Here is a 21,787-nt window from a genome sequence, read left to right on the forward strand (position 1 = left end):
AGGCAATGGGATCAAAGGCTGAAGAACGAGTAGGAGCGGAGCTTGGGTGACAGGGAGCTCCCACTTACCACAGGTATTCAGGTAGAGACCAGAAGTGTACGTGGTTGGGAGGTTTTATGAGATAATGAGGCCCTGAATGAGGACTGGCCTAGAAAATAAAGTTTAAAGTTCCTCTCTGTTTTAGAAAGTTGAGCTTCTTTGGGCTCACATCGCCAAATCAGCCATAACAATCATATTATTCTGTGTATAGGAGGAATGCCAAGACCAAAACACACCACGTCAAGGAGAAGCCACCACTTACTGGAACAAGACTCACACAGAAGATTCTCATGTAGAGAAACCTAGGAGAACCACAAGGGAGCAGAGATACAACCACATAAAATGTAAGCTATACAATCAGAGTTCAAGATAGGACACTGAAAATGAGAAAAGGCAACATTAAATAAAAATCCTCAAATCATCTTCAATCTGTACTACTTTAGGAAAGTATTTCATTGAATTTGAGATATTAAATGAAACCTTTTGGGTCCTTTATTTTGGTAAATATTTTATGGGAAACCTCTATAGAATTTATGCAGTTAAGTCCATATTTCAACAAGGTCTTTCCGGCAGATTTGTTTTATAGACATAAACTTCACAAATGGCACTCTCAAAAAATTTCTTCTATCAATACAGAACTTTCTCTAACAGATTGAAGAAATGTGTTATAACCTTGCTGCCAGCAGTATGGGCATAATGGCAATTTCTCCTCCATGTTATGAAACTCCATGGTTGTGCTATATTATGTTGAAAAGCTGCACATCTCAGTGGGTTTTCTGTGCATTCCAATGCACATCAGTGACGATGTGGATCGTTGCCATAATACATCATGACTGTTCTAATTACGGTTTCATTATGATGCACCATATCAGGGCTGTTGTAATGTCATGTCAGCACATAGTAAGAATAGTTATGCAATTATGTAATATCTGTTAGAGTACGTAGTGCAGGATGGAAAAAAGACACGAGGAGCAGCAATTAATGTAATGGAAACTCAGTTTTCTCCTTTAAAAAAGTTTCCAATTTAAAAGTATTATTTCTTCTGCTTTCCATCCTCTGATCTAAACAGATGCCTTGAAACACATCTATTTTTGTTTCATTGGGTACTACTTTATAATCTAATGGATTTTTTTTTAAATAAAGCAAAATAAGACAAGAAAAAGGAAATTCCTGACTTTAGCTGCTCTCCACATGTCACAGAAGAATGAGATTTACCTACGATATACTACAAGAAATCCAGTAAAAATTTGAGTGTAGTTAATTAAAGTCCACTGAAGGTTTACTATTATGCAAACTTCAAACACAGTGTCACATTCTTCTATTTTCCTTGATCTCTTGTGTAGACATAGAACTTCTTATTTTACCCCTTAAAACTTGACCAGCTATATCTTAAATAAACTATGATCATGAAGTGAGACAAAGCATGATATCCATATTTACTTCCCTAAATTATGACCAAAAATATACATTTGCCTTTAGCCTAGCTGCCAAAATATGCCCAAATATGTATAAAAACAGAAATCTTATTATCTATCTTATATTTGAAGAATAAACCCAAGGATGAGGGCTATTCCTTTTTTGGCCAATCATGGAGTACCTTGAATATTTGAGGTCTTCAGTAAGCACTGAATCAATGAATACTTTTTCAAACTAAGCCTAAGCGATACATGAATTGCTGTTTGTTGTTTTAATATACAACCATGGGAGAATTTATATACCAAAGCTTACCCCATATCTCTATAGCAGAATTATAGGCTTGTTCAGTGCAAGTATTTATAATAGAAATGCTGATGAAGCCCAAACCATGCACGTATACAGTTGTGCAGCAACAGCCATTTCAAATATAGATATATTTTTAGCATTAGGAGGCACCAAGTTTGTTTAAATCTGGACTTTTTTTTTTTTTTTTTACAATTGCAAGTAATGTTAATAGCACACTGTAAATGTTAAGGCTAAGTGTGCAATGTCAAAATAGATTGAATCTCTCTGAAAATTGGAAATTCAGGCTTTTCAAACGTAATCCAGATGTTTGGCTTTTATTCAGATTTCAAGAAAGAGGGAACTAATATGATATAAAATTCATACATGCATATTTCATTAGTGCCTTTTGTATCGCTGAATTAAACATTCTGAAACGTGCTTTTCCCAAATCACAGAGTTTTAAACCAAAGCAGTTGCCAAGATGTTACGCACCTCAAAAATAATGCCAAATTAATTTCATAAGGAAGAGATGATATATTTCTCATGTTAATGCTGTTGATAATGTTTCTTCAAAGAGAATATCTTGCTTTCTCTTTGAGGATGACAAGAAAAAATGAGAGGTAGAACACTGTAGCCATTGTAGTTTATCAAAAAGATATTGCTGCAGCACACTGTGACTTCAGAAATCTATGAGAATCAGTGGCCTAAATGAAGGCTGAGAGCACAACCCCCTCCCGCATAATGTCATTATCAAAAGCTATCTTTTCAAGTTTAGTGCACATGGGCATTCCTCAGGGACTGTGGACACCAGCACTGAGAAACTCACCATGATTATCCAGAACTCACCATGTTTTAGGTTTTAAGACAGAGCCAATCAAAGCATTTCCAGAGTTCTCCAAAACACAATGGAAATGCCATCATACCATTATATATTCACATCAAGATTTTTTTCCTTTGTAGTGTATTTTTGACTTTTTAAAGGGTTTTTACATCTATAATCTTAATAGAGCCAAAATGCCATGGAGTTTTTCTTGGTGAATGCCCAAATCCCTGAATTGTAAAATATTTGATGCCTTAGGCCACTTTTTGAGAGTACTCTGGTACCTTCAGTTCAGATAGGGATGAATGTAGTTTCAGAATTAGATTATAAGTTCCTACATGGAGTGTATATGGTCAGGGATCATGTGCTGTTCAATCTTTATCCATAGTTAACTCTTAGCATTATGGGTTAGATGAAGAAGTTGGAAAATACTTATTCATTTGAATTTCTCCCAGATAAAAGACCAAGTGAGCCTATATCAGCGGTTGAAATATATGTCCAGTATAGTATTAGTACACAGAAATGAGTGGCATGTGATTGCCTCCATTTATCTTTGAACTTCACGCTCAGTGAAAAACTATTTGATCAGAACCCCCAACACAAAAATATCACTCTCAATTTTTAGACAGAAACTGTGAACAAAGTTAATTGTTTCCCATGGCCAGGAATGGTTAACCTAAGAAAAGCTTCTATAAAATGTATCAAAGAAAAAGAAGACAGAAACCTTTTAAATATTTAAGGACACCTTTTAGGAATTCAGGGTTTTCTCGGAGCAATGATATTGACCAGGATGCAAGAGGTGGGTCTAATTTCCAGTTCCAACACCAATCTGCTATAGATTTAAAAACCTTTCTGTTCTAGCCTCTTTTTCTTTGGTTTCTTTGGGGATACATGTCCATATTTACTAGAAAGAGATCTTAAGAAAATAAATTTTAGAGATTTCAGGCTTTAAGCTCTGTTGCTCCAGCATCAGAAAGTTTGACTGTCATTTCAACGGATTGTTTTCTTTTTTGTTCTCCTATGGCAAGCCCATGGGGAAAGTTAGTAATATCACTTCTGTCTTACAGATTGGAAATTGATACATAGAAGCTAAGTGACTTGCCCAAGGTCAGTAAGATATCACTAAAACCCAGAAAGAGAACTTTCAGGAGGGATTTCAGTTTAGTTTGCTAGGTCATGCTGTCATTTTTGAAAATGCATCTTTAGATATCAGTCCAGAATTCTGAGAAAACTGGTAGGCCCCGGGAGTATAATGTAAATAAATAAAGTCAAGAATATCATTCAAACTGACTTTGGAGTGGTCAAAACACACTTGAGAACCCCATCCTTGGAGCATCTATGGCCAGATTCATTTTGGTGTTAAGTTCATCCTCCAAACCTCCACAAATTTTTTTAGTAGCTTGAAGTTGAGGCTAAAAGGGCAGACAGGCTCTCACTGACAGTCATACCTGTTGTTCAGAAGAATGATGGCTCACAGTTTAAAGAAGCTCTAGGATACAGATGAAAATTTATTAGCATAAACTAAGACTATAAAGAGCAAATGCTGGTTATGATAAGTGCTTTTGAGCATTTTTCCAGCTATGTAAGGGAGTCTGCCATAAACATTCAAGGACGTTTATTAGAATAGCTCCATCAAAGAGAAACACAGTGTGTGTGTGTGTGTGTGTGTGTGTGTTTGTCCAATCACAAGAGTGATAAAAGTCAGAAAGAGGAAGGAGGAAAGATTTAGAGAACAAAATGAAGGAAATACACAGATGGAGGGAGAGAAAGTAATAAGAAAATAGGGGAAGTTACAAAAGTTTCACCAGATAGGGGCAACAATAAGTAGTCCACAGAGAATAAATCTAAAAACTACATAAAACTAGAGAATACTGCAGAAGAGGAAGGAAATCACAGCTAGAGAGAAGGTTTTCAGTGACTGGTTCCCCTGAAATAATTGGATGAAGGAATATGATACCGATGACCTAAAAATTAGCATAAGGGCGCAAAAATTCAGTAAGTGGAGATTGAAACAAAAAAGCCCAGAAGTACCAGGATGTGGCCATTTAGTGCAGCTTATAGCCATAACAACAGATAATTGCTCAAGAAGAAATAGGTGCAAAACCTGTGATTTTGAGGATTTTCTCTAAGCACATCAATAGGGAGCCCCTTCACTGGGCACCACTTTCTCTGTGGCTGTTCCTTCTGCCTTTGCTCTATTGGTGGCTTGCTCTATTGAGGGAAGTTATTTCATATTTTCGTGGTCATCCCATCTGTAAAACAGGGACAATGATATCCTCACCACTTACCCACCACAGAAGTTTTAAGAAATAAACAGATCTTGTTTGTGTGAAATTTCAGATCTCTACGTAAAATGTGCCATTTTAAAACAAAGTCTTCGATTTTAATACATATGACTTGTAATAAGATAATGTGGTCTGTGGCCCATTTGCAAGTTAAGACCTTGTATTTCCCATTCCTTTTTATTATCTGTCTTAGAAATAATGTATTGGAACTACTGTCCACATTAGAGAATAAAATAGGTCACAATGGGGAGCAGTCATTGAAAAGGTAAACAATATTTATATATAACACATATCACATATACATATTTATATATAATACATACATATTAACTATGTATATATAGTCTTCATCTTTTAGAAAATATATCAACAAAGTGTTACTATTTTTCTCTCCCCTTAATAAAGGGAGGAGGGAACATGCTGGTATTACCTAGTAATACTACTTCTCAAAACCTACACACACATAACCATTTGATCACTGGGTTCTATAAACATGGTGACAGAAGGACCCATGCCAAGCATTTTAATTTGTGAGTCAATGAGATTCAAGGAGTTTGGCAAAAATAAATAAATAAATGAAAATAAAATATATGCCTGGAATCAGATTGCCCATTGTTAAACTTTGCTTGCATTGCTTACTAGCTGTGCACGTCCCTGTGCCTTAGTTGCTCATCTGGCGATAATACGAATACTTCTTTCACGAGGTTGCTGTGAGGATTGGATGCGCTAATATATGCAAAGATCCTAGAACAACTCCTGTTACATAATAAGCACTAGATACAAGTGTTTGTTCAAACTTGATCCAAATGTTGCCTGCTAAGAAAATATGACCTTTGGCATAACTTTTCTCATCTCTTTTATGCCATTAGTTTGCATATTTATGTATATAATTTCCCTTACTACATGAAACACTGAATCGAGAATTCAATGTTCAATGGACAACAATCTTGCCTTTTGTTGACTTTCACTGAACACATGGATGAAAGCCATTAGAAGGTGCTGCTGATTTGCTCCTCTTCCCCAATGTATCTTCCTGATTTGGATAAAGTCCTAGTCATGGGTCAAACTAACTCCTAGATCTGAGGGCATCCCCCCCACACACAATGTTGTATTCTTCTGCAGTGTATCTACCTCTGTATCTTCATTCCACTTATTTAAATTCTATGCAGCGATGTCCAGTTCAAATATCATTTCTTCTTATGAAGACATTCTAAGAAGACCAGCACTTATTTTTTTTTTTTGGTACCATACATATTTGCTATCTTTGCTATTATTTCATGTTTTTTGGTTTTGCTTTTCCAAATGGGTTATAAATTACTGAAGGAAAAGGATAATCTTCCTTTTGTTTTGCTTTTCAGAGCATACAGTAATCCCTAACAGATGCTTATTGCCACATCTTTACGGTCGCTAATAACAGACAGCATCATTTCTTCTCACTTTCCCTGACTTTTAAAGGTAAGATTATTAGACTGTTAATTCCTAATATGTATTAGACATGAACATGAGACATGTGAACATATATTGAAAAATATATATGGTAGGAAATGTTTGTGCTTAGGCAAACAGAAAGCAATGCAAATTTAATAAATTATTAGTTGAGCTTGATACTAATTAGTGCAGTTTACAAAGTGGGAAAAAACTTGTAATCAATTTTTCCCCAAGCAAGTATGAATCTGCCTTTAACCAGATAGCTCTCCAGAGAAGTAGCCCCAGTAGGGAATTTGGAATTAGAGAGATTGCCTGTCACTGGGTCTCCCAGGGTAACTCTGAATTCAAACGTGAGCCTGTTCTTTACCAAAATGCCCTAGGGACAATTCTGGTCCTTTCCTCATAGACAGCTAAATGCCTTTAGCAGTATTTGCCATGACATCCAATGTGACATTTCAAATACAAACCAGTGATGTGCATATCGCAACTCAAGCAGAAGGTAAGAACAGGTTGTTTGTACCATATAAAATGACCCGTTTTCAATGGAAATATAAGTGAATATATCTGTCCTATGCTGCAAAGAAATTTGAAGAGGATTTGATCATTCTGCCCAAAGAAAAAGGTAGGAAAATTAAAATGTGTAGAAAATAAGACGTCAAAGAGAAAGCTAAACTTCCATGACAGACTTAGCAAGACAGTGTTCAGAATCCAACTGAATAGTTATCTACTACTGAATAAAAGTAAAATGTAAAGGAAAGGGTCTAAGAAGGCTCATAAAATTTGCATTTACAACTACCACCTGAAATGAACTAAAAATAATGTGGCATTTAGAAACTATACGCTTTTTTACGGTAGCTTGCCACAAAATTATATTTACCCATGCGTTTGTTTCCATAGCCTTTGAAATCGAGTCCCTAAAATTCCGGTTTTTGCCAGATGGTTCCTAGCCAAACCAATTACTAATTGGAATAACCTTTGATTTTTCACCAGTGAGAGAATCTTGAAGTTGGAATGGACCTTTAAGCCACCCAGTCCATCCCCTTGGCTTTATAGATGAAGAAGATGAAATCTGAGAGGATAAGAGTCATTGCCCAAGGAGAATCCAGCCTCCTTCTCCAGCACTTTATCACACAGCTTTCTAATCTTCCTTGCATGGCACTGGTCTTTAGCAAAGCTCAAAAATAAGATAAATGAAAATTCAAAAAGAAAATTTAGAGAATTAAAAAACATAAAGAAACTGGGGTACTGATCTGAAGTCCACCTATGCTCTTCAAGAAATTAACATATGGAGATCTGAGGGGCAGTGGCCTTTGTCTTTCCTGTGGAAGCTTCAAGATTAATTAATCCTGCTAGGACACAGCTGAGAATAATACTGAGTCATGGTAATCCTCTTACGTGATAGCCAAACTTCTTTTTTAAAAAAACTACTTTGATGTAGGTGTGAGTACGCATTTAAATATTTTTATTTTGTTTTTACTGTTTTAACTGTTTCTAACCCTGATTTAGAATTCATTTTCTAAAAAGGTCAGTGTGAATTTATGTTTCAGGACCAAACATAAAATAGAGAGTGATTTCAGAGCAGCAGAGCCACTGGAGAAGTGCTAATAAGAGCAGAATCACAGCCAAAGTTGAAAGAAGTGCATTAGATCCATTTCCTGCTTTCCTTTGGGTCCCACAAGCACAATAGAGTATAGGAGGCCACCTGGTGGTGAAATGAACCAATTAACCATTTAAGGCTATATTGAAGAGCAAGGAAACTGGGCAGACTTTGGGTTGTTACAAGAGGAAAACTAGAACCTTGGGCAAAAGAATAATAGTCATCAGGTATTATTGTGATACAACAGCCAGAAAATTGAATTGGAAAATCATTCAAGTCTGTAGAATAATGTATATTACTGAAGAGTTGTCATAATAGTTATTTATACAAGGGACTGGTGAACTTTTTCTGCAGAGTCAGATAATTTAGGCATGCTGGCCATATGGTAACTGTTGAAACTACTCAATTCTGTTATTGAAGTATAAAAACAGCCACAAACAATACATAAATGAATGTGCTTGGCTATGTTCCAATAAAACTTTATTAAAAAAAAATGAACGGGCCATGGGCTGGATTCGACCTTCAGGCTATAGTTTGTTAACCCCTGAGTCTGTATTATGTCTGGAGCTATTTACCAAGCACAAGGCTGAACCCCTTATATACATTACTCATGGAATCCTGACAACCTTTCAAAGTGGGCGTTATCCCCATTTCACAGGTTTGAAAACTACAGCTTAAAAAGTTTAAACAATTTGGTGGAAAATGTATTATGTTCCTTCTAACATAGAAATGCTTTATGTAGCCTCATGACCATTTTTCCCTCTGTGACTACAGAATTCTGTTCTGACTCTCCCTCCCATTTATCCTGCAGAGGCTGCTTTTGGTTCTCTCCATGGAGACTTTGCTCCTGTTTCTCCATCTTGCGTTCCTTTGAAATGTTGTTTGTCTCTTACCATCTCTTTCTCCATCACTTCTTTTATGTTTAAAAACTTTATGTCAGTTTTCATAACAACAGATGTAAGCAAGCATGAAAAAAGACAAAAGCAATGTATTAAAAATAGATAGCCATATATACAACAATAAGCCAAGGAAACTGTCATACTGTATATGCTCCAAATGGAATATGAGCCAAAAACATGAAGCTCACTCTTACATAAATAATATATTACGCATCCACTGGGAGAAGCAGCCCTGTCCCTAAATGGGAGGAAGATTTTTTAGCCCATTTTATATCATTTTCTCTTCCTTTTCAAACTTTTTTTTTTTTTAGGTATATGATGTAAGTCATACTATCTCAGACAGGCCATATTCCTCTTCCAAACCATCCATGAACTATTTTATCAACTGTTAATAAGAGAGAGTTGAAAAACCTGATGGAGAAATCCATGGAGCTTGGTAAAGCCCCTCAAATATATGGATTTACCAGCGCTATCTCAGTATTAGCATATTTTCTCCTACAACAGAGGATAGAAGTGGTTTCAGTGAGAGTATAGACAAAACTGATATAAAGGACTTTTAAAAAAATTTTTAACTTGAAAAGAAACCTGCAAAAGCCTGAGAAATGTGACTATATAGAAAACAGAAAGAAGAGGTTTAATTACCGAGCATGGATTCTGGCCGATTTGACAATTACACCTAACAACAGAAGGGATTTACACTAGATACAGGAAGACTTTCAGGAAAGGGAGAGTTGTTAAACAGTTTAATGGGAGGCTGTGGAATTCCCCCTGGAAAGATCTTTAATGGAGGACAAATTCTCTCCTATCTGGAATGGATAAAAACAATCCTTGAAAGAGAGGAAATGAAATGAAGGTCCTTATGAGGTCACTTGCAGTCCTGAAACTCTAGGTAAAATTCTCACTTCCCATGGAAATAAATAACTGTATAAAACCTCTAAGAGATTCACTCTGGAAGATTCAGGAGAAAACACTCATTAAGCAGGCAATTTAAATCAGAAAGTATTTATCGAGTGCCCGATATTACCTAGCCCCGGGGAGATGTACGCCCGCAGCAGAGCACAGGTCTGAGCAGCAGTGTTGGACAATGGACAGAGAACACGATTATTCACTTCAGTTAATTTAAAAAAAAAAATCTTTGAACTCCAATCAGCTTTCTGGAACTGTCTATTTCCTGAACTTGGTGAGCTCAAAAAATCCCATAAGAGCTGGCTGTCACATGAGATTTCTGGCATTACTCATGGTATCCCTGGATCTTTTTGTAAACAGAAAAGGCTTCTGACAGTGTTTCCATACTTCATCTCTTTTTCTAACCCAAACTTGGACGGACGGAGCCTCTTAAACTATCATCAAAACATGGATTATAAAATGCTAGCCAACTTTGAGTTATTTTGCTATATTCCCATGCTGCAGAAAAAGAATTCAATTAGCTCAACTCTAGAGATGCATTTATACTTAAGTTTTAATGAACACGAGGATTTTTGTTAATGGCTTGTATGAAATCCAGTGACTCACAGAGTGGATCTTTAGCATCAGCAGGCAGAAGAGACTGAGGAAGAAGAGAGAAAAAGCACACAGAGAAGAACGTTCTTCACACATATTTTCAAATCTCAACATGTCCCAGCCAAGGAAAGCTGAGGAGGAAGGACAAAGTTCAATGGGAAGACAGTGAACCCAAATGGATGTCAAGGACCTAAATAGGGGCAAGAGGTGAATTCATCACAAATCTTTATCAAATTCTAATTTTAAATGATACATCTTTTAGCTTTTTCTTAATTGCATAAAATCATTGAAGCTCACAATTAATGGCTAAGTTAAAAATATAAATGACCATATATGAGGATTATTTTTAAAAACTATGAACAGGGTCACTTTTTTTTTTTAAATGAAAGAGTGGGAGAAAGTTTCAAAATTACATTTTAGCTTTCTCCTGACCTTACAGCGGTCAGCCTTAATTTTTTAAGTTGCATATTCTGAATTAGCTAGCTCTAGCTTTGGAAAGAGGAGTCAGTCTTTTATACACCATCCATCCACCCTCATCACGATGGATTTGGATTACTTCTTATTGTTTTTCTCACCTCTCTCATGACTACCTTTTTAGACATACATACTCCTCTGAGGTCAAACCTAATTTTCTACAACAAAGATGTCAATAAACTCTCACATTCACTATGGTACAAGAAAAAAAATGTGCTGATAGTCCTACCATGTCTAAAGACTGTCCATGTTCACCTGCATGTATTGTTCTATTTTTAAGTTTTACATTTGCATGGTACATGTTATTAGTTATATGTGTAATTATACTGTCTACATAATCAAGAATGCACCAACAAATAGTACAGTTTTGCAGATTAGCCACAGAATTATGGTGATTAGTTAAACATTTTTGTACCATTTGTCTCAGACATGGGCATCATGATCCTTCCCTTCCTCCCTCCCTCTTTCTTTTCCTCTCTTTCTCCCTGACACCAACCTGGCCAAGTCTGAGTACCCTGAATATTAAGAACTGCACTTAACACACTTCGGTTTTTAAAGGAGAGAGATTGTTGGTTTTGTTTTTATATCCAATATAAGAGAAGGCCATGAAGTTTCAGACTGAATGACCACGGCATGAAAATAGGGTTGTTTTCTTGCAAAAGTAATGAACTGATAGCATAGGTCTGATCAGTAGGATTTAATTAATAGCTTATTAAATAAATCTATTTGAAAAGTGTTTCTCAATATGTATTTATTGGGTTTCTATTATGTGCCAGGTACGGCACTGGGCGGTGGAGATATGGCAATAAACAACACAGACACGAACCTTGCCCTCCTGGAGTGTGGAGTCTAACAAAAATTATAATCACTCATTCTCACATTTGGTCCACAAAGTCCAAACCTACCATCACTATCAAAAAGTATGCATTTAATTATAACGAAGTACTCATGGCTAAATTATCCTCAAGGAGGGCTTTCTTAGGGAGGCACCTATGAATACTGATGGAGTAAAACTATTATAATGAAGGTAGCAAGATTGAATATGCCAAGACTTATAACATAGAAATGAGCTCCAAACTGAAACTTGGCATATATGAAGGAAGTTTGTATAGTTATTTACATATGCATGATTTACATGTCTTGGGACTACCAGCATATTTGGTCCAAGGAATCTGGTTTCATCCAAATTCAATCCTTATGAAAGATTTTTTTAACTAAATGAGTTAATACTTTGTATATGTGTATACATGTGTTGACACACATAAATGTGTGTGCATAATCACGTGTGTACATGTACCCCTTCCACAAACTTCCTAGTTCTCAATGGATAAAATGAGATGACAAGGGAAATATCATGAATCACAAATTTTCTTTAAGCCAATGTCAATGAGCATGTAGAATCAATTACTTAGGAAAGCGGCTGAAATAGTAAGTTCAGAGGAGTTACAGGGGCATACAGATGTCCTTCTGGAGAAAGGCACTGTGGTCTAAAAAAGTTTAGAAGAAAAATTAGACTCAACCCCAGAAGCATTAGCCAGCTTGACTCTTTTCTGGCTTCAGTAAAAGAAAATGCGTATGTGGGTGAGTGTATGTATGTGTGTGTGTGCATGCGCATGTGTGTGTGTGTGTATGTTTATGTTTTGTGTCTTATGTAAATGAACGAAGGTTCGGCAGGAAGACCACTGCTTCCCTCTTAGCTTACCCCAGTGTGCCTCATTAGGTACAGAGTGTCGCAGAAGTGCCTAGTTTAAGAATGTATGAGCTTCGCAAATGCCAACATTATTAAAAATATGCTTGGGAACGCCCTTGTTTCTGAGAACTGAAATTGCCTCCTTGACAGGACTGGAAAATGGTTTTTCTGCAAATGATATTCCCCTAGAGTATCTCTCCATGGGGACCCTTCTTCAGTAACTCCCTTTGGCAATAACAGGATCCATGAGGTTGAATCTTCCTAGGGCAATGCTGTCTTTAGTGCATCTCCCCCCCACCGCCCAAAAAAAACATAAATATTTTCAGCCTTAGCGTTCTTGAATCTGACAAAATACAGGAGATTCCTGTGAGGCTCCACATGGCAACACTCTCCTAGGGTGCTGAGGTGCTTAAGAAAGTTTGAGGGTTTTCACAGAACAGCCTGATGATTGGCTAAAGAGTAAACCCAAGTCCATCATGTTTTCTCTGCTGATGTTCCATTTAATATATAGGAACTTCTTTCTCTCTGGCACAAGAAGCTCATGCAGAGGGAGGAAAATGCACTTGCAAGAATTGTGCCTCTTGTAGAGAAGAAGATATGGGGCAATAGTGAGCAGGCAAGTAGCATGTGAAAGATTGTGGGCATTAAAGCCAACCAGATTGGGTTCAAACTCTGATTTATTTACTTATTTCTTGTGGTAGCTACTGATAATAGCAACAACTCTTTCTAGCTTTCTGCCTTTCAGGCATATAGTAAGGATGCATTTCCCCATCAGCTTTGGAGTTAGGTGGAGCCATGTGATTAGTTCTGGTCAATGATTTGGAGAGGAAGTTATGTGTTTCCCTTCCAGGTAGAAGGTTTAATGTCAAGAGGGCGACCCTCCAGAACTCTCTTTTCCCTTTGCCACATTGAGGGAATATTTAAGAGGGTGGCTGGCTCATTAGTCTGAGTCCTGGAGTAAGAACAATACCAAGCAGAGCCCATAGCCAACCTGTGATGGATGTGTAGTATGTGTGAGCAATAAATCTTTGTAACTTTAAACCTTGGAGATTTGGGGGATGTTTGGAATCTCAGCAACCCCTAGCCTAACCTGAGAAACTGGATCTTTGAGGCTAGTCACTTAACCTCTCTGTGTTTCAGGCTCGTATCAATGAAATGGGGAAAATAATCCAGGATCATTGTGAGAGCATTAAATAAGATCATGTGTATAGGGCACTAACACAGTCAAAGAGTAAGATTTGAACAATTTAGTTTTTTCCCCCTCCATCCTACTCCTATCTCATACCACCCCCCCACACACACTTCCCTTTTCTAGATTTCTTCTCTCTACCAATTCCATCTTCCCTTCCTAGTGCCCTTCCATTTAAACGAAATGTTAAAATTGGCATTTAATTCAGTATTATTCTCCTACCCCCTGAGAATATCTGCATCCAGTAGAGTGCATTCTTTTTATCTCAACGAAATGAATCTTAAGGATGGGATTTAAGGCAGTATGGACATTTAGTGATGGAAACAGTTGGGCTGGGGAATTCCTAATACTCCAAAAATGATGTCCCTTGGACAACCACAAATCTACCTCTTTCTAAAGTTAGACATGGTAGTGAGACAAGGACAAGAAAAAAGGAGGTTAATGGGTTTATCTGAGAAAGTACTATGGTTAAGCTTTTCCCACCCAGGGTTTTCCGGACTATTCTGAACAGGTACCAGGGCTTCTTTTTTTTTAAAATATGGAACGCTTCATGAATTTGCATGTCATCCTTGTGCAGGGGCCATGCTAATTTTCTCTCTGTCATTCCAATTTTAGTATATGTGCTGCCAACAAGAGCACCAGGGATTTTTTGGAAATAAACAAAATACTATCTAGGTACTCTTCTAGCCCCACCTTCCTGTTTTAGGAATAAATTGTAAAAACTAGAATAATCATAAGGACAAAATATATGGATTCAATAGTATATCTTACACACTTGGTTATGTTATGATATAACTTATGCTGTAAGTCATGTGATTTAGTGTCATAATTATGATGTAGTTAGGATAATCAATGCCTTCCCGATACAGGCAGTTATAGTTATGACCACCAGTACCCTCCTGATGTAATTACATGGAACATTAAACCTAACATTTATCCCTTTTATATCAAGACCCTTTTGTCAATGATAATACTTGGTTTTCATCTTTAAACTTTGGTAGTCCTTTTTTTTCCAACAAAATAACTCCTAGTTCATACCATGCAAAGTGTAATCACACATCCTATGTTTTTTTTTTTCTAGCTACAAAGCACATTAGCCCAAATATGAATATAACCACTAAAGATAAGTAATTTAAAAATAGGCAATGCTAAAAAGTAGGTGAGGGACATTTCCACGGACTCACTGACCTGAAACATACCACATAGTATGGAGCAGATCTGGAGCCAAAGGTGGTAGTGAACCTAACAAACACCCTTTCTTATAAGTCGTTTAAGTGTTCCTCCAATGTATGTTATAAAAACCAGAAAGAAATCTCTAAATATGTGGGGTGAAAGCCAAATCTCTCAGCTTACCACAGGAGGGAAACACTGCACATTCACATCTAATTAACTAAAAGTCGTTTTTCAAAAGTTAAAGGCTGAAGTTTTTGCAATTTAATCCGAAATTTTATTAGCAAACTCAAATGATTATCCTGATTGCAATTAATATAAGCTCCCAAACAGGTCAACTCGTTTAAGTGCTATCTGTAATCATTTGGATTTTAACATGATGGTTATTACTTGTTACCCTGAAACCAAGCCGTGCAATGAGATATTGATTACTTTTAACCTTTAGATCCAAGGATTCAAGAAAGGTCAGAGGAGGGGAACACTATACCTTTCTTGGCTGGCAAACGTATTGCCTTCGGGAGAATTCAAATGATTCCCATTGGCCAAGTAGATCCAAGATTAGTTTATTCGCTGGGCTGACAAGAAATGATGATGCTTTTAAAAATAACACCCAGCACGTATTTAGTGAAGTGTTACATTTATATAACCAGTGGCCTCAAGATGTGCTTCACGTCGCAGCAACTCTCAGGCTGTTAACCCTTGAACAAGTTTTGTTCATGGAAACATCTTTGCTGGGATGAGATACTAAATGCAGTGGCTTTAATTGGAATAAACTCATCTCATTAAATTCTCTTGTGGGTTCCAAAAGGCTGAACACAATCCCTGGCCACTGCTGGCCACTAGCATTTCTTTGGGTTTTCTTTTTCCATGACAACATTTAGAAATATTTTTCACATTTGTGCCACTGAAAAGCAAGGAGTTCTTGGTGGGGTCCAGCAGAATTACGGGCAAGGGAAACATAACTGTTATGTGTTAGATTAATTTGCAGAACACTTGGCATCATTATTGCCAAGTCGTCAAATTGTTCCAAGTTGTTCCGGAAGGTTGTTATTAATAGTATGTTTTCTGAGGAAAGTTCTGTCTACTTTTGGAACTGCATTTCTGTTGCCAAGGAAACTCCTTTAAGCACAGTTTTCTAGGAGCACACTGCTGCTTTTGTTTGCCAGTGTCCTATTCATATCATCTAAGTAAGCGTTTTACATGCTCCAGCCTTCAGTCCCAAATGTTGAAGTTTTAGCCCATTTAAGTTGCTTTTTCAAACACAGCTTAAGCCTGCTATGATTTTCCTCTTTCTCTCCCCCCCTTTTCTCTCTCCCTCTCCATCCAAAGCCCCTCTCTCCCCGCCTTCTTCCCACTCTCCCTCCAACACGCCCAACTCTTACTATTCAAGGTTTATTTTTTTTAAACAGTTGCATTAGGGGAGATAGTTTTCACGAGTTTTTGATAAATTAACTTCAATTTGAATAATAATTCCATAGGTTGTAGCATTAGTCCTTCAAGTGTTAATTATCTTTTCACTTTAAAATTAATGTAGTCATTTCCTCCTGACTCCTCTACCCCACTTATTGAAGTGCTGAGGAAAACATGTCATTGAGTCCTGAGCCAGCCCTGTTGTTGTGATTAAGCGTGGTCACATGGCCCATCTCTGCCAAAAGGAGGGCCCTGAGAAAAGGTGACAAAGACAGTGATTTCCTGTCAGCAAAGAGTACGACAGGGCTGTCTAGAAGTGATGCAAATGAGGGGAACTTTCCCCACGGCTTGTTTGATCCACTCTCGGCCAGAGCAGGCCAGGCCAGGGAGAGAGGGAGCCGCACAATACAGCAGAGGCGGCCCAGAGAGCCAACGCACCTTCCGGACAGTAGCTCACCCGCCAGAGACAAAAACTGCTGGAGGGCCTTCCCTTCCTTGCCCCTCTGCACACAGAGCCAACTATTTCTTGGCATACTATTCTCTTAACATCCTTCTCTCTCTCTCTTTTTTTTTTTTTCCTTCTTAAAAAAGAGATTCAAATAGGCATTATAAGCTCCAGCAAAAACGGCATTTCCTATACTGTTCAGAAACCACATCCATCTACTTTTTCTTCTAAGCATTTTCAGGGTGAGTTTTGTCCTCTCTCAAGAAAGAAAAGAAAAATATATGCAGTTGTCTTCATAAGCAAACATGGATTCATCAAAGCTCACATTAAGATGACAGTTAATCTAGGACCTTGTAGCTTTAATAAAAACGGAACAACAAATTCATTTCTACAGAGCAGTGGAGGCAGCCTAGATTTTCCTATTCTGATCACTTTTAAAAGGATTAGATAATGTTATTTGAAATATTATAATGATTTTAAGCATATTCTTCTTATCTTAATGGAGTTTTAATCTAACATACAATTAAGCTCTACAATTAATCTACTGAGAAAGAGGTAAAAAATTATCATTAGGTTCTTATGCCTGATATATCTGGTACATTTTTACCTTGACTGCTTCAATAACTAGTAATTTGCTTCATTTTGGTACTGAAATTCCAACCTAAGGCCTAATTACCAGAATTTAATTTTTTAAAAAGATTTATTTATCTAAGAGAGACAGACAAACAGAGAGAACACAGGGGGGCGGGGAGGAGTGGAGGGAGAGGGAGAGAATCTCAAGCAGACTCTCCACTGAGGGTGGAGCCAGACATGGGGCTCGATCCCAGGACCCTGAGATCATGGCCTGAGCTGAAATCAAAAGTTAGATGCTTAACTGACCGAGCCACCCTGGCGCCCCCAGAATTTAATTTTTTGACACATACTTCTATTCTGTACACCAACATGTAAATTTTCTTTAAAAAAATTTTAAAAAAGGTAATGGATTTTCTTCTATTTTAAGCCCAGCTACTACAACCTGGATTATGAACCAGCCTAGTATTACATTTTTAGGAGCTTACGTTTGGTCATAAAGGTATCAGGCCACATCTGTAATTATTTAGATCAATCTGGTCCAGAACAAAATGAAAGAGAACTATTGTAGAGGGTTGAAATTTGTGAATTTATAAAATATAGGGATAGTGGGATTAATCTGTTTTCTGTGATCGGTTCATAGCCATGACAACATCATTTTGGCATCAATAGTTATAAAATAACAACTATGCCCCATTTTTCTTCTTTTACACTACGTTTCTTATTCCCCAGAATTTCTAATCCTATTCCATACTCGTTTCTTTTAAAAAGTCATAATGCTTATTTTTTAATACATACCCAAATTCTCTAAAAGTGACATTTTCTCCTTTAAAATGTATCCCTTTCTCTTACCTGTTTTTTTTTCTAAAACAATTCTTTCAGTGTTTAGTTCTCTTTTTATTTGTTTGTATTTGTTTTTTAGCATTTTCTTATCTATTCATTCATCTACCCATGATTTTAATTTACTCTTTTTGTTTTTAATTCTTTTAGGTTACTCATTTTTGTTTGGTTAGCTGTATATTAACTAATTTCAACTGTTTTTCTTTCTCTTCAAGGCTTATATTTCTCCCTCACTTTCCTAATATCCTCTTCTTTTCAAATACATAATATTGATGTCTTCTCTTATTAATCCCACCTGGCCAAACTGTCATTGAAAGGAACCACCTCTGGGTGGGTGAGAGCTGTGCTCAAAGTCTGTAAACATTATCTGGCAACAGAGTTAGAGGAAAATAATTAATTCACTTGTTAAAAGTATTATGTTTAGAAACTTACTTGTAAGAAATATTGTGGTTATTTGTTTCAGAGGTACAGGTCTGTGATTCAACAGTCTTACACAATTCACAGCGCTCACCATAGCACATACCCTCCCCAATGTCTATCACCCAGCCACCCCATCCCTCCCACTCCCCACCACTCCAGCAACCCTCAGTTTGTTTCCTGAGATTAAGAATTCCTCATATCAGTGAGATCATATGATACAATCACAGACCTGTACCTCTGAAACAAATAATACATTATATGTTTAAAAAAAAAGAAGAAGAAGAAGAAGATAGCGGGAAGGGAGAAATGAAGGGGGGAAATCGGAGGGGGAGACGAACCATGAGAGACTATGGACTCTGAGAAACAAACTGAGGGTTCTAGAGGGGAGGGGGTGGGGGGATGGGTTAGCCTGGTGATGGGTATTAAAGAGGGCACGTACTGAATGGAGCACTGGGTGTTATATGCAAACAATGAATCATGGAACACTACATCACAAACTAATGATGTATGGTGATTAACATAACATAATAAAAAAAATTTAAAAAAAAGAAATATTGTGGTTAGACATTTCTCTACCATGCCATTCTAATTCCTTACATTAAAAAAAAAAAAAAACCTAACAGAAAGTGTTTTCATATCTAAGTATCAAAATAAACTTAATTTCTTCAAAGGAAGTGTAATTTTTTTTCTCATGGGAAATGTAAATTTTGCAACTGAGCACATTTCCTTCTTTGCTTTTACTACCAGGAAACCCAACGTGTAATTTTAGCATGTTTAGTAAGTGCATAGGTCCATACAGTCTATATGCCTACATATTAACTCTTCTCACTGAAAGAGACTAGTCTATGTATATTTTCCCCAATTCTGATTTGTATTCATGTATTAAAAATATTTTTAAATGTTTCCTGTGAATTCTTATAAGTCACCTCAAATCCAGAGCAGAGTAAAAAAATCGAGTTAGTCTGTTTAGTGAGCATTGTGTTATGCAAAAATGAACGGTCCTTTTCCATTCGCACACCGGACATATTTGTTTAATACTTATACCAACAGAGAAAGATAGAGGACACTTGCATTTTTCCCATAAAAGCAGAACTATATGAGAGGAACTAACCCTCACAATGAAATATAAAATCTTCTGTGTAAATTAAGGGTCTTAGTTAAAAATGGGTACTAATGTTATATAATTTTTCAGCCATGTTATTTTAACCCCTTAGAAATCAGATAAGCTAATATTTTATTGATGAGGAGCAGCTAAGCTACCCTCTCAAGGAACAGATCTATAAATGTGGTGTTTTCGTGAGCTTCATACTCCCTGAAAACAGCTCTTGTTCAAGTATAACAGTAATCACCAGACCGCAACTTTTGAATTTGGCCCTTGAAATTGACCCTTGGACTCTGGAACCCCACACCAATCCAGGATCACTAGGGGCTCTGTCATCTGTGCTGTGTAGGTGGCAGAGAATGGGCACGGGAAGGGCAAGGGCTCTGCAGCAAGGGCAGGAGCCCCTGACTGGGCACAGCTTCACAGCAGCCCGCAGTCAGCTGTGTCTGGCGCCCAGGGCAGGACAGGAACGGCAGCAGCCTGAGCCAACAGTCTCCCCGATCCTGGGGGTGCTTCTAGGTCACTCAGTCTATGAAATTAATAGGACGGGGGAGGAGGTATCTTGAGCTTCCCTGAGCCCAAGAATAATGCCACCTTTGATCTGTAGAACCGAAAAAAAATGGAGCTTTTCCTTTGCAAGTGGGTTTTAAATATTTCTCCATTAATAGTTAATGCACATGCAGACCAGCAGAGTGACAGCTCCCTGTGATTATGAATTCTGGCTTCGTAACGCCAGTCCAAATAGGAGCTGAACTTTCAAAATCACGGTGGTTACTTTTGACAAATTAAATTGTCCTACTTAGGAAGGTAGGAGGCATGAAGAAAAAGAAAGTGAGAGAGTGGGAGCAGATTCTCCTTGGAGGTGATTCTCAGACTGAGGAAGAAAAAACAAGAAAGAACTACATTTGTGTTTTCTAGGCTGACAATACTGCCAGTGTGTATTAGAAAAGAGCTACAGAAAGTCCCCGCTCAGACGTTGGGCAAGTGGGCCAGACAAAGACGGGAGAAGGAAAGACACTGGCAGGATGGCTCACTGTCTCAAAACAAGGAGAAAATATGTTTAAGGAAGTGGTCATTTTTAACTATGAATCAGGGTGCTCTTAAGACCCTGCTGTTGAAAATTAATTAGAAAGAAAATGGTCTTAAATTCCTAATGATCAGAAAATAACAAGAAATGGTTTACACAGAAAATCTACTTTGTAGCCCATCACAATGTTAAGGTTCTAAATTATGTCAGGTGGTGTCAATGTATTCTTTGCCTGTTAAATCTAATTCTTTTCCTTTAAGAAGTCCCTGTGGTATTTTGCTGGTTTGGGGTAACCAACATATCACAATAGGTGCTCAACTCAGGAGGTCTGCTGAGTGAATAGTCTAAGGTATTTATCTGTAGTTACATAGCTAGGAGTTAAGGCCAGATGATTTTCTAGCAGAGACTAGAATATAAAATAAATAGGTAAAGTCAGGCAAGTAGTGCCTGATGTTGAAAAGGCTAAAAAAATCTTCACTCTCATTGACTAGCATCTTATTATACTTTCTCTAAACAAACATTTCCAAATGTGGACTTTGGGGATCAACCTAAGTATGTGTAATGCATGTCATGAGTCAGGATCTGGACATGACTATCTATTCCAGGAAGGGAGGTGAGTGATGAAATACAGAGAGTCCCCCAAGGAGAGGAGAGAAAAGGTTTTGAATTCTATGGTAACAGGAATTGTGCTTCCGTTCTGGTCTACAGCCCCTGGGATTTTACCATCACTCAGCTGAAGGTCTCTCTGAAAGGTTTCACCTTCATTCTTTATGATAATACCAGCGATCACAAACTTCATTCTCACCCTTAATTTTTTAGTATATGTGTTGCCAAAGCGAGCACTCATCCTTAATTTTTGAACTCAATGACTGTTAATTCAGTATCAGCTATGTAAGGTGTTTTGCTTAACAACATATAAAATCCAAGAGCAAGGCATTTTTCTTAGTGTTATAGAAGTATTTTATGAAAGGAAGATGATGTACATAGGTTGAGCTGGACTGGGAATGCCATGAAATGGGTTGGGCATCCTGTTGAATGGTCTCGATGCCTAGGGAATGTGAGTAGTAAATGCCCCGCAGGGGAAGGGGGAGTCCCACTGGCCAACAAAAAATGGTTTTGTCCCAAATGTCAGTGGTGCCCTTGATGATAAATGCTGACAGAGCACTGGTATCTTTCAGGGA

The 21,787-nt window shown here is 37.4% G+C and overlaps 1 protein-coding gene and 1 non-coding gene across 2 annotated transcripts in view; both read right to left on the reverse strand.

Annotated features, from left to right (window-relative positions):
- The window catches only part of AKAP6 (A-kinase anchoring protein 6), a 367,046-nt gene that overhangs the window by 84,959 nt on the left and 260,300 nt on the right, over positions 1-21,787 (reverse strand). The window lies entirely within an intron of this gene.
- Positions 14,155-14,261, reverse strand: LOC123325752. The gene has a single exon (XR_006540610.1). It is a non-coding gene; the product is annotated as a U6 spliceosomal RNA (small nuclear RNA).

This window comes from Neomonachus schauinslandi, chromosome 9 (assembly GCF_002201575.2).
Source record: "Neomonachus schauinslandi chromosome 9, ASM220157v2, whole genome shotgun sequence".
Classification (NCBI taxonomy): Eukaryota; Metazoa; Chordata; class Mammalia; order Carnivora; family Phocidae; genus Neomonachus; species Neomonachus schauinslandi.